The sequence below is a fragment of the Haliotis rubra genome, unplaced genomic scaffold (genome assembly GCF_003918875.1).
Source record: "Haliotis rubra isolate DU_JTF1 unplaced genomic scaffold, ASM391887v1 Scf271, whole genome shotgun sequence".
NCBI classification, from domain to species: Eukaryota; Metazoa; Mollusca; class Gastropoda; order Lepetellida; family Haliotidae; genus Haliotis; species Haliotis rubra.
Genome location: NW_025766792.1, coordinates 1,105,793 through 1,120,312, shown reverse-complemented (window position 1 = coordinate 1,120,312; position 14,520 = coordinate 1,105,793). Strand labels below are relative to the sequence as shown.

The 14,520-nt window shown below is 41.9% G+C and overlaps 1 long non-coding RNA gene across 1 annotated transcript; it reads right to left on the bottom strand.

Moving 5' to 3' along the window:
• Positions 1–8,744: 8,744 nt before the first annotated feature.
• LOC124280685 lies at positions 8,745–10,363 on the bottom strand. Its single transcript, XR_006899742.1, has 2 exons — positions 9,865–10,363; positions 8,745–9,326 (listed from the first exon to the last, which is right to left on the bottom strand). It is a non-coding gene; the product is annotated as an uncharacterized LOC124280685 (long non-coding RNA).
• Positions 10,364–14,520: the final 4,157 nt, after the last annotated feature.

Sequence of the window (14,520 nt, the reverse complement as noted above, 5' to 3'; positions counted from 1 at the left end):
TATTGGAGTTTAGCATAAACTTTTATGACATTTGACTATTGAATACTGTCGATTTCACATGAAAATCTGTTTCATTTTATGGATAGCAGGGACCGTAACCAGTCCGACAGCATTTATACAACTTAACTGAGAATGGGTGTAAGCGTTGGATAGCTATTGATGGGATCAACACGTACGCGTACGGGCATGAGAAAATTGAACCAAGAACATAGGTGTATATATACAAAGTAAAAAAAAGTGATGCACCCCCTATCTTTTTACCGGGATATGATGTTTTTGGCGTTACTGAACGATAACAGAATGAGAATTAGAACCTGGATGGTACACCAACAAACCAGTCTTGTGCCTATGAAATGAACTGAAATGAGGTATCCTCTGACCTCATGGTATTTAAGGATCTTGAATTGCCCTTAAGTATTGTGTTCAAATTTAAGGAACGAGACGCTTTTAAGTATGGTCAAACATGAAAATTTAATGTCGAAACAAAACTTCTCTTAGGCTGACACTGACATACAGAGAGTGGACAAACACAAACAGTCAATATCGTGAACTGCCGCCCAGAACTTGGATAACAGCTTCCAGTCTTCGTCTCATACCCCTCACCAGACGTCGAAATCGCTCTATGGGCAGCTGCTGCCACTCTTCGTGCAATGCTGCTTCCAGTTCCCGCACGTTCTGTGGAGGAGGATCCATACGTTGTATCAGACGGCCCAAAATGTCCCAAATGTGTTCCGGGGATTGAGATCTGGACTCATTGCTGGCCATGGGAGGTGAGTCAGTTCTGGATGACCTGGGTCACAGCTCATGAACGATGTGGCCGAGCATTATCATCCATGAATATTGGCCTAGATGCAAGTGGATGAGTGTCAAAATGGGGCACAACAACTGGATCAAGCACTTCCTGAATGTAGCGATCGCCCGTTAAAGTGCCTTTCATGGTCACTAGATCCAGCTTACAGTCAAATGAGAAGCAACCCCATACCATAACCGAACCACCTCCATATGGTACCGTTGGCATGATGTTCCTAGGTGCATAAGCTGTACCCGGACGCCTCCAAACTCTGACTCTGCCATCCACAACATGCAGAAGAAATCTGCTCTCGTCTGACCAGTGGACTTTTCTCCAAGACCTCAAGTTCCACACTTGTCTCTGTCTACACCAGGCTAGACGTAACCTCTTGTGGTTCTCTATGAGTTGCGGGCGCTAGTGACTCTTCTGGACCTCAATCCAGCGGCCTTGAGTCGATTTCTCAGTTTGATGGCTGATCTGACGATGAGGAAGCCATTGGCGTTTGAGGGTTGCACTTGAAGCAAAGGGTTGCCGCCTTACCAGCCGTAGCAATGCTCTATCATCCCTGACTGTGGTTATACGTGGTCTGCCTGAAGGTCTGCGATTCATTACATCATTAGTCTGCGCATGTTTTCTCACCAGGCGGCTTATTGTGGAGTAATGACGCCCGGTTCTTCTGCCAATCTCCTTGAAGGACAGACCTGCCCTATGGAGTCCAATAATCTGCCACATGACTGCATCTGATATTCTCGTACCTGGCATCCTGCATTACAATGGATTAAATGGCCAGAAAAACATTTTTTATAGGCGAGATTCATCACATAAGCATACTGCAATTTACAAAAATCATGAAGAATGATATTCACGTCCAGGTTGCTGCGTTTTAGAGATCGTTTTCACTACGAAAACATAATGACTTCAACACCAAATCCTAGCAGAATGGTTATCATCAACAACCTATTCGGGTGTTTTGGATATGCCAACGTCACCAGAGTTTTAATATGGGGGTGCAACACTTTTTTTACTGTGTATATAAATACCCTGTCTGGATGTCACGGAACCAGAGAAACTTTGAGGCTATTTAGTACAGCCCACGTGGGTACTGGAAAGGAGCTAGTACCGTACATAAGCTGGCTAAAATGGCGCTAGTACCCCCAAACGAGGCCAAAGTGTGGCTTGAAAAACAAGCCCTATGGCAGATCTATTTACCGGCACCACGCTACGTGCTTAGAAGGAAGTTCGGTATTAACATACCCAATAGCGTTCACCAGGCCGACCTCCTATTCCTACCCCACGACAAGAGGTACAAGTATGACCTAACCGTCGTGGATGTGGCCAGTCACTACAAGGAATCCGAACCCTTGACCGCGAAAGACTCGGCCCAGGTAGCCCGCGGATTCGAACGCATGTACAAACGCAGTCCGCTGACGTGGCCCACAGAGCTGCAAGTCGACCCCGGGCGGGAGTTCATGGGTGCCGTGTCACACCTGCTAGACAAACACGATACCAAGGTCAGGCGTGGCGCTGCTGGAGCCCATCGCAGCCAAGCCAAAGTTGAGAGATTCAATAGGACTTTGGCCGAGTGCTTATTCGGGTATCAGAGAGAGATGGCCAACCCTGGGAAACGATCGACTGAATGGATAGCGCGGTTACCTCAGGTGGTGTCGGCCATCAACCACAAAATCACCTGTCCCACTGGCAAGAAACCAGCCGACGCTATCAAACTAAAATCAATAGTGGCAGAGTCGGCTGCACCATTGCGTGGGAAGGAGAAACAGATACCAGATAGGGCCCTCATGAGGTACTTCTACCAGCCGGGGGAACACGAAGGGGATAGCCGTAAGCGAGCCACAGATCCGATATGGTCAGTCAAAACTTACAACATAGATAAAGTTGACATCAAAGCCGACGAGCCGAACTTGTACTACTTAGAGAGGAATTATTGATCATACCCTACGGTACAATGTTACCTCCTGTCAACACGTCATAGCGACACAATAGTGCCACGTGGGGCCGGGAAGTTAACTGGGGGTTCAAAAGTAGTAGATATACTGGGGCGAGATCTAAGGGCCTGACAAAAGCTTTATTTGTGAAATAAAGCTTTGCAAGGGCTTTTGTTGGACTTGGTCTCGGACCGCTATTGTATCTACTACTATTGACGTAGTTTCCCTTCTTGAGTATATTATTACACCGATATTTATCATTATTACACCGATAATTATCATTATTACATTGATAATCCAGCGTTAGATATAACTGATGATCCAGTTTAGATGTAACTTATGGTCCAGGTTTAGATATACCTGATGATCCAGGTTTAGATATAACTGATGACCCATGTTTAGATATAACTGATGACCCAGGTTCAGATATACCTGATGACACAGATGTGGGTTAGAAATGAAAGACACGACGCACAGTTTACAATGACATCATGTATATATTTTTTTCTGTTCTCGTATCATAGGACTCCGTTGTGTAGTGGTTAGAGCATTCCGCGTCATACCAAAAGAACTTAAGATATGGTACTTGTTAGTCCCTGCCTGGGCCTCGGCATTAATTGTTAAAACAAGGTATGGTCGGCTCGGGGTCAGTATAATGCGTCTGAGTGGGGTATTCATGCTTGACTGCGGCATGGTATCTCAGTAGGCTAGCACTATAAAACTATAGTACAAGCAGCCACACATACACACGCATGCACGTCGTCATATGAGTGAAATATTTTCAAGTATGATGTCGTTAAACCCCATTTCACCTCACCTCACCGTATCATATGATATTGTGAATGAATGAGGCAGGGATTAACACAAATCTCATATACTCATTATTCTGTCAAGTATAGGTAAGTCACATGGATCTCCTTCTTTAACCATTTCTGGTGTCCCCCCGCCGTGATGTTGCTGGAATATTGCTAAAAGCGGCGTAAAACCAAACTCACTCAGTCAGTCCTTCTTTAACTAATTCATGACATTAACTTCGTTCAGAGAATCGCACATTCTGTATCCTTGTCACCGGGTTTATCTTCTCTGACGTTCTTTTTAGGGGGGGCGGTGGGGTAGCCTAGTGGTTAAAGCGTTGGCTCGTCACGCCGAAGGCCCGGGTTCGATTCCCCACTTGGGCACAATGTGTTAAGCCCAATTCTGGTGTCCCCCGCCGTGATATTGCTGGAATATTGCTAAAAGCAGCGTAAAACTAAACTCAGTCAGTCAGTCAGTCTTTTTAGGGGGAACACGCATCTCCTCTCAGCATGTTGAACGTCGGCCAGTAACCTAGCAACTCAGCAATGTATTTTGAATAACAGTGCTCGGCACACTTGTGGTCGGGGTCAACCACATAGTTGCAGCTGAGCCTCCAGGCAGCGGTCCGACCAATATGTCTGTCGATTTTTTTGCTGTTGTCTAGAGCGGTGTTTGTGTGTCTTCAGACGTCGTTTTATATTATCGGACCTCCCACGTAGATGACCCATCCACCCTGTTTGATAACGTAGATTACTGTTATTTTCGTCTCTTGTCGAGGCCATTGTTTCCATGGAATGCCTGGGCTATCGATCAGGGCTTGGCTGTTTCCCTCAGTTTCCGCCTGCAATATATGTAACATGGAAGTGAATCATGACTGACATACTCTTAATAAACAGACACAACATATATCAGACCTAATACCCCAATCTGACTTGTCAGGATCTGCTGGTCGTGGGTTTGAATCCAAGATTGTTTTTTTTTTTCATCTGTCAGCAACATACGATTGGATTTCACCGGAATGGTCCAACAATCTAACCTTTGACCTCCCTCCCTCATTATCTGCCACGCCCTGATATGACTGGGGCACTGCTCAAAACCGAGATGACCTTACAAGCTCAATCAGGTCTGATTCTAAGACAAATTTCACATGGGTTACTGAATACTTTAAGAAATGTTCGACGTTCTACAAATTGGGCCAGACGTGTTCTTACAAAAAAAATCAATATCTTTTATGTCCACATAAAGGTCACACATTTGTAACAAACCGATTCCTGGCAAGGAATTATCCACGGTGCTCGTACCGTGCAATGGCTCTGAGAACTAAGGCAGTTTGGAGTTCTATTATGCTATTACCAGTCTGAATATAAGATGATCCTATAGGCGTATATTATGTTGACGTGTCTCTTAATTTACAGTGAGTGAGTGAGTTAGTTGCTGTACGCCTCTTTTAGGCGGGGAGGACACCAGAAATGGGCTTCAGACATTGTACCCATGTGGGGAATCGAACATGGGTCTTTGGCGTGATGAGCGAACGCTTTGACCACTAGACTTTGTAAAGACGCCCATTTCGATTTGGTTATATCAAAGAATATAGAGACGATATTTGATTCGTCTCGTCAATAACACGACAGTTTAACCAATAGGCTACCCCACCGCCCACCTTCTCATGTGCCTGCCACGTCCTCTGACAAAAGTACCATCCAAAACTCAATCACAGAGCTGATTCTAAAACAAAATGTCAAATTAGCTATTGAATACTTACAGAACAGTTCGCCATTCCCGAAACCTTAGTGTATGGCAGGTGTAGGACAGGCAGGTGTCTGTGAACGGAGCTCGTACAGCAATGGCGCGCAGTCACCTTCCCAGAAGTGTAACGATTCCGAGTATTGTCGGGCTATGTGAAGTGTGACGTACACAATGACACCATAAATCAATATTTCGATAACATGTGTTGTGCCATTATAACCTACAATGGTCTTAAGTATGGAAATTTGATAGAGTACGTTTTGTTTCCACTATGCAGACAGGGTGTGTGTAAAAACGTTGAGTCTGAAGTCTTCTCCTTTAGCAGGGTGGAGGGTTGTCTGCAGGTATCCCCTGTTTGAACTGAATTTGGTGTTTTCTAATCAATGCATGGGTTATGTGTCACGTCTTTTATCAATCAACTTGAAATATAGGTGTTCTTATACGGTATCTTTAGATCTAACTGATGTTCCAGGTTTAGACATACCTGATGGTCCAGGTTTAGACATACCTGATGGTCCAGGTTTAGATATAACTGATGGTCCAAGTTTAGATATAACTGATGGTCCAGGTTCAGATATAACTGATGATCCAGGTTCAGATATAACTGATGATCCAGGTTCACATATAACTGATGGTCCACGTTCAGATATAACTGATGATCCAGGTTCAGATATAACTGATGGTCCAGGTTCAGATATAACTGATGATCCAGGTTCAGATATAACTGATGGTCCAGGTTCAAATATAACTGATGATCCAGGTTCAGATATAACTGATGATTCCCCACATGGGTACAATTTGTGAAGCCCATTTCTGGTGTCCCCCGCCGTGATATTGCTGGAATATTGCTAAAAACGGCGTAAAACCATACTCAGTCAGTCAGTATAACTGATGATCCAGGTTCAGATATAACTGATGGTCCAGGTTCAGATATAACTAATGGTCTGGGTTTAGATATGACTGATGATCCAGGTTCAGATGTAACTGATGATCCAGGTTTAGATATAACTGATGGTCCAGGTTTAGATATAACTGATGATCCAGGTTTATGGTCTAGTTTCAGATATAACTTATGATCCAGGTTAAGATGTAACTGATGGTTCAGGTTCAGATAAAGCTGATGATCCAGGTTCAGATATAACTGATGATCCAGGTTCAGATATAACTGATGGTCCAGGTTCAAATATAACTGATGATCCAGGTTCAGATATAACTGATGATTCCCCACATGGGTACAATTTGTGAAGCCCATTTCTGGTGTCCCCCGCCGTGATATTGCTGGAATATTGCTAAAAACGGCGTAAAACCATACTCAGACAGTCAGTATAACTGATGATCCAGGTTCAGATATAACTGATGGTCCAGGTTCAGATATAACTGATGGTCCAGGTTCAGATGTAACTGATGATCCAGGTTTAGATATAACTGATGGTCCAGGTGTATGGTCTAGTTTCAGATATAAGTTATGATCCAGGTTTAGATGTAACTGATGGTCCAGGTTTAGATCTAACTGATGGTCCAGGTTTAGATCTAACTGATGGTCCAGGTTTAGATCTAACTGATGGTCCAGGTTTAGATCTAACTGATGGTCCAGGTTTAGATCTAACTGATGGTCCAGGTTTAGATCTAACTGATGGTCCAGGTTCAGATCTAACTGATGGTCCAGGTTCAGATCTAACTGATGATCGAGGTTCAGATGTAACTGATGATCCAGGTTCAGATCTAACTGATGGTCCAGGTTCAAATATAACTGATGGTCCAGGTTCAGATATAACTGATGATCCAGGTTCAGATATAACTGATGGTCCAGGTTCAGATATAACTGATGGTCCAGGTTCAGATATAACTGATGGTCCAGGTTCAGATATAACTAATGATCTGGGTTTAGATATGACTGATGATCCAGGTTTAGATATAACTGATGATCCAGGTTTAGATATAACTGATGATCCAGGTTTATGGTCTAGTTTCAGATATAACTTATGATCCAGGTTTAGATGTAACTGATGGTTCAGGTTCAGATATAACTGATGATCCAGGTTTAGATATAACTGATTGTCCAGGTTTAGATATGACTGATGATCCAGGTTTATGGTCTAGTTTCAGATATAAGTTATGATCCAGGTTTAGATGTAACTGATGATCCAGGTTTAGATGTAACTGATGATCCAGGTTCAGATATAACTGATGATCCAGGTTCAGATATAACTGATTGTCCAGGTTTAGATATAACTGATGATCCAGGTTTAGATGTAACTGATGGTATAGGCTTAGATATAACTAATGGTCCACGTTTAGATATGACTGATGGTATACGTTTAGATATAACTGATGGTATACGTTTAGATATAACTGATGGTTCAGGCTTAGATATAACTGATGATCCAGGTTCAGATATAACTGATGGTCCAGGTTCAAATATAACTGATGGTCCAGTTTTAGATATAACTGATGGATCAGGCTTAGATATAACTTATAGTCCACGTTTAGATATAACTGATGGTATACGTTTAGATATAACTGATGGTATACGTTTAGATATAACTGATGGTCAATGTTTAGATATAACTGATGGTCCAGGTTCAGATATAATTGATGGTCCAGGTTCAGATATAACTGATGGTCCAGGTTCAGATATAATTGATGGTCCAGGTTCAGATATAATTGATGGTCCAGGTTCAGATATAATTGATGGTCCAGGTTCAGATATAATTGATGGTCCAGGTTCAGATATAACTGATGGTCCAGGTTCAGATAAAGCAGATGGTCCAGGTTTAGATCTAACTGATGGTATACGTTTAGATATAACTGATGGTATACGTTTAGATATAACTGATGGTCCAGGTTTAGATGTAACTGATGGTCCGGGTTCAGATATAATTGATGGTCCAGGTTTAGATATAACTGATGGTCCAGGTTCAGATATAATTGATGGTCCAGGTTCAGATATAATTGATGGTCCAGGTTCAGATATAACTGATGGTCCAGGTTCAGATATAACTGATGGTCCAGGTTCAGATAAAGCAGATGGTCCAGGTTTAGATCTAACTGATGGTCCAGGTTTAGATGTAACTGATGGTCCGGGTTCAGATATAACTGATGGTCCGGGTTCAGATACAACTGATGAACCGGGTTTAGATCGAACTGATGATCGAGGTTTAGATCTAACTGATGGTCCAGGTTTAGATCTAACTGATGGTCCAGGTTTAGATCTAACTGATGGGGTTTAGATCTAACTGATGGTCCAGGTTTAGATCTAACTGATGGTCCAGGTTTAGATCTAACTGATGGTCCAGGTTTAGATCTAACTTATGATCCAGGGCCTAGATTTTCGAAGCTCTCTTAGCACTAAGATAGTCGTAAGTTAATGTTAATGAATGGCACTTACGACTATCTTAGGGCTAAGAGAGCTTCGAAAATAAAGGCCCAGGTTTTAGATGAGGGTCAGAAATAAAAGACAGGACGCACAGTTTACAATGTCATCATGTTTATTTCTCTTCTGTTCTGATCATATCAAATCGTGAATGAATGTGGGCCAGATTAACACAAAGCTCAGATTTTTATACACATTACGCAGTCAGCTACAGGTGAGTCAGGTTTAAGTCAGGTTTAAGTGATTCATGACATTATTGATTCCTTGTCACAAGATTTATCTGCTCTGACATGGGGCACACGCATCTCCTCTTGTCTAGTTGAACCTCGGCCGCCGACCTTGCAACTGAGTAATGTGGTCTATATAACAGTCCTCACTTAGGTCGGAGTCAGGCACAATGTTGAAGCAGAACTTGTTCTCTTCAGGGGGTAACAGCAATATGTATGTCGATATCTTGCTTGCCTCCGAAAGAATGTGAAATCAGACTCTTTTTTATATCGCTGGATCTCCCCACGTAGATCACATATTCAACCGTGTTAACGTGGTTTGCTGGTAAATTCCCCACTTCACGCTCTTTGATAATGTAGATTCCTGATATTGGATGCTCTTGTGGAGGCCATTTTCCCCATGGAATGCCTGGGATGTCGATCAGGGCTTTGATGTGTCGCCTAGTTTCCGCCTGCAAAATATGTAACATGGAAGTGAATCATGACTGACATACTCTTAATAAACAGACACAATATATATCAGACCTAATACCCCAATCTGACTTGTCAGGATCTGCTGGTCATGGGTTTGAATCCAAGATTGGTCCTGTATTTGTCAGCATCATACGTACCGTGCAATGGCGCACACCCAGTCTTGGGGAACTAAGACAATTGGGGGTTCTATCAGGGTATTACCAGTTTGAATGAAGGTGATACTATAGACGTATATAATGCTGACATGTCTCTTAATTTACAGTGAGTTTAGTTTTACGCCACTTTTAACAATATCCCAGCAATATCACGGCGGGGAACACCAGAAATGGGGTTCACACGTTGTACCCATGTGGGGAATCGAACCCCGGTCAACGGCATGACGAACGAACGCTTTAACCTCAAGACTTTGTAAAGACGCCCATATTTGTCGTTATATCTTGGAAGATTATAGAGAGGCTAACTGGTTTGTCTCGTCTCAGCTGACTCTAAGGTAAATGTCAAATTAGGTTTACTTACAGAACAGTTCGCCATTCTCGAAACGTTAGTGTAAGGCAGGAATCTGTGAACGGAGCTCGTACTTGCGAAGCTACCTTCCAAGACGTAATGCAGTTCCGGATATTGTGGGGCTATAAGTAATTCGCACGATGACATCAGCATAAACATAACCAATATAATGCTGACGTGTCTCTTGATTTAGCCACGGAATAGATATTGCATAATACAGTGCAATGGCGCACTGCAGGTTTCTCTAAAAAAACAATTAGAGTATTATCAGTGACACCATAAAGCAATATAACTCTGACGTGTATTAGATATACCCACACTTTCCGAGGTGTGTCGCTCAATACCCCTACTGTTTGAGTCATGTGGCCTCCGAGGCGCTAGCCGAGGAAGTGTGGGTACATCTGACTTATACCTCACTTCTGGTCGAGTTACGAGTTTACTATAACACTTTATATTCTAAGAATGACAAAAAATGTATTTGTTTTCCATCTGTTTCATTTATTTTTAGCCCACTGGTTAAGACCCTCAAATGTCCCGCGTCTATCGTCTGTTTGCAGTGAAAACGTACCGATCAATTTCACTTAAAAAAAAAGGTAATCAAATAAAGTGAAATTAAGATTGCGAATCTCATAATTTGACCTTGCCAAATGAATATCTCAGAATTATATTCAACTTAGAATAAATTTTGTTTAACAAATGATCATAGTTTCAAATCAATATAATTGGTTTGTATTACAATTTTAGGGGGGTAAGCGCAGTACTTGGAACAGTGAAACAAATGCCCGTGCGGTACGTAATGAGCGTTAACTTCGACCAAACCTACATGTTCTCGGTGTTTCATTTAATGCGCATACCCCCTTGTAATACAAACCAATAACAGCGCTTTGAAGCTATGATCGTTTGTTAAACACCTTTTATCCTAAGCTGAATATAATTATGAGATTTAAATGTTCAATAGACAAGGTAAAATTATGGGGTTTTGCAATCTTAGTTTCACTTTATTTGATTTACTGTTTTTAAGTGATATTCATCGGTAGGTTTTCACTGCAAACAGACTATAAGCAGTCGATTGCACGTGCATGCACGGGCTTGCACGATTTCACGTGATTTTAAAAACCAGTTCGGGCGCGAGAATGATTTCAAGTAGCCCCAAATATGCGCAATATTATTCATAATTGACATTTGTATGGGCAGACCAATGCGCATGCGTTCTCTGACTCGCATGTGGCATAGAAAACATTGGGAAGATCACACGTTCGTCGGCCATGGATGCTGAAGAGTGGACAGAGGATTTTCTTTCTCAAATTGACAGTTCGTTAGCGTCACATTTCGACCTGGAAGATCAGGAAGATTTTAAGTTAACGACTGATTACGACAATTTGTAAAAAAGTGTAGGTGTATCATTGATACACCTACACTTTGACAAACCGGAATACACCTACACTTTTGACAAAGGAAACAATGACTACGAGACCGGAAGTGGGGTATAAGTATAAATAAACACGTGTGGCTATATTTATCTCTCGCTATATTTATATCCAAATCAGAATTATCTTCACATGGTTATCTCCAAGTTGACCTTTCATATCCAGATTACATGCAAGTGTACAAAGTACAGATATAACGGGAGAGGTGTACACAGTACAGATATAACGGGAGAGGTGTACACAGTACAGATAAAACGGGAGAGGTGTACACAGTACAGATATAATGGGAGAGGTGTACAAAGTACAGATATAACGGGAGAGGTGTACAACAGAGGTGTACAAAGCAGATATAACGGGAGAGTTGTACAAAGTACAGATATAACGGGAGAGGTGCACACAGTACAGATATAATGGGAGAGGTGTACAAAGTACAGATATAACGGGAGAGGTGTACACAGTGCAGATATAACGGGAGAGGTGTACAAAGTACAGATATAACGGGAGAGGTGTACACAGTACAGATATAACGGGAGAGGTGTACAAAGTACAGATATAACGGGAGAGGTGTACACAGTACAGATATAACGGGAGAGGTGTACAAAGTACAGATATAACGGGAGATATAACGGGAGAGGTGTGCACAGTACAGATATAACGGGAGAGGTGTACACAGTACAGATATAACGGGAGAGGTGTACAAAGTACATATATAACGGGAGAGGCGTACAAAGTACAGATATAACGGGAGAGGTGTACAAAGTACAGATATATATAACGGGAGAGGCGTACAAAGTACAGATATAACGGGAGAGGTGTACAAAGTACAGAAGTAACGGGAGAGGTATAACAGGGAGAGGTGTACACAGTACAGATATAACGGGGAAGGTGTACAAAGTGCAGATATAACGGGAGAGGTGTACACAGTGCAGATATAACGGGAGAGATGTACAAAGTACAGATATAACGGGAGAGATGTACAAAGTACAGATATAACGGGAGAGCTGTACAAAGTGCAGATATAACGGGAAAGGTGTACAAAGTGCAGATATAACGGGAGAGATGTAAACAGTACAGATATAACGGAAGAGGTGTACAAAGTACAGATATAACGGGAAAGGTGTACAAAGTACAGATATAACGGGAAAGGTGTACAAAGTACAGATATAACGGGAGAGGTGTACAAAGTGCAGATATAAAGGGAGAGGTGTACAAAGTACAGATATAACGGGAGAGGTGTACAAAGTACAGATATAACGGGAGAGGTGTACACAGTACAGATATAACGGGAGAGGTGTACAAAGTACAGATATAACGGGAAAGGTGTACAAGATATAACGGTACAGATATAACGGGAAAGGTGTACAAAATGTACAGATATAACGGGAAAGGTGTACAAAGTACAGATATAACGGGAAAGGCGTACAAAGTACAGATATAACGGGAGAGGTGTACAAAGTACAGATATAACGGGAAAGGTGTACAAAGTACAGATATAACGGGAAAGGTGTACAAAGTACAGATATAACGGGAGAGGTGTACAAAGTACAGATATAACGGGAAAGGTGTACAAAGTACAGATATAACGGGAGAGGTGTACAAAGTACAGATATAACGGGAGAGGTGTACAAAGTACAGATATAACGGGAGAGGTGTACAAAGTACAGATATAACGGGAGAGGTGTACAAAGTACAGATATAACGGGAGAGGTGTACAAAGTACAGATATAACGGAAGAGGTGTACAAAGTACAGATATAACGGGAAAGGTGTACAAAGTACAGATATAACGGGAGAGGTGTACAAAGTACAGATATAACGGGAGAGGTGTACAAAGTACAGATATAACGGGAGAGGTGTACAAAGTACAGATATAACGGGAGAGGTGTACAAAGTACAGATGTATAACGGGAAGAGGTGTACAAAGTACAGATATAACGGGAGAGGTGTACAAAGTACAGATATAACGGGAAAGGTGTACAAAGTACAGATATAACGGGAAAGGTGTACAAAGTACAGATATAACGGAAGAGGTGTACAAAGTACAGATATAACGGGAAAGGTGTACAAAGTACAGATATAACGGGAAAGGTGTACAAAGTCGGTAAAGTGACCGGGCGACTCAAGTCGACGAGAGCACATGGCCCATGTTCACGACGCTGATGAAAATTTGTAGCATCGCAAAGGGCAAGAAAATGTGTGAGTAGTGTTATGATAAATATTTTCATTGATAACGACCCCTTTATTTTGATATTAACCATGTAAACATATGTTTGAGCTTGAAAAAAATATTAGTCTGCAATGTCAGCCACCGTGGTTCGTGTATCATGTTTTCGTGATATTGAGAGAAAATTAAATCTGTGGGCAGTCTGGATTTTCAAGCAGTCAAGGGGCAGAGGGGTAGTCTAGTGGTTAAAGCGTTGGCTCGTCACGCTGAAGACCCGGGTTCGAATCCCCACATGGGTACAATGAGTGAAGCCCATTTCTGGTGTCCCCCGACGTGATTTTGCAGGAATATTGCTAAAAGCGGCGTAAAACCAAACTCAGTCAGTCAGTCAGTCAAGCAGTCAAAGCTTTTAAATTGGATCTAAATAATTGTTTCTTTCATTATAAAGCTTGAATCGTGGCAAGTAGTGTTCAATACTTAATCCTACACTGCGGCATTTTGTCGAGTCGTTAATCGTTTAGTCAGTGGACAAAACAAAACATAAATAAATTCGAGATAAAGGCCCGCCTATGTTTTGTCCTCTATGATGTAGTGATCTTTTTATAGTATTATATTCTGGGAAGTTTTACATGAAGATCACCACTGCATATTTGGCATGAAGATCACCACCGCATGTTTTACAATGAACATATTATTCTTTGAGCTCATTATCTGTTCCATGTGAGTAAGTCCTGATCAATTAATGTGCACCTATGCTTTGGGTGAAGATCGTGTTCCATTCAAAGGAATATCTGACCCGTTATTTGCAGGCGTACGAGTGCGTCTAAGAACAAACTAAACTTATTTTTTATGCATGTTGTGTTTGGGTTGATACCAGTAGAGCAGGACAGTTTTGCCCTTTTCGCCAACTCCCGGTGTCACAGATTTCCCGTTGATTTTAACCATTAATATAATGAACCGTTATTTGGCATTTGACGTCAGTTGGAATCAGTTTGGGGGGAAACCTTATCTCTGACGTTGTTACATATTAACATATAACGCAGGGTTCCTTTTGAGTGAAAAATGATTTAAGATACAC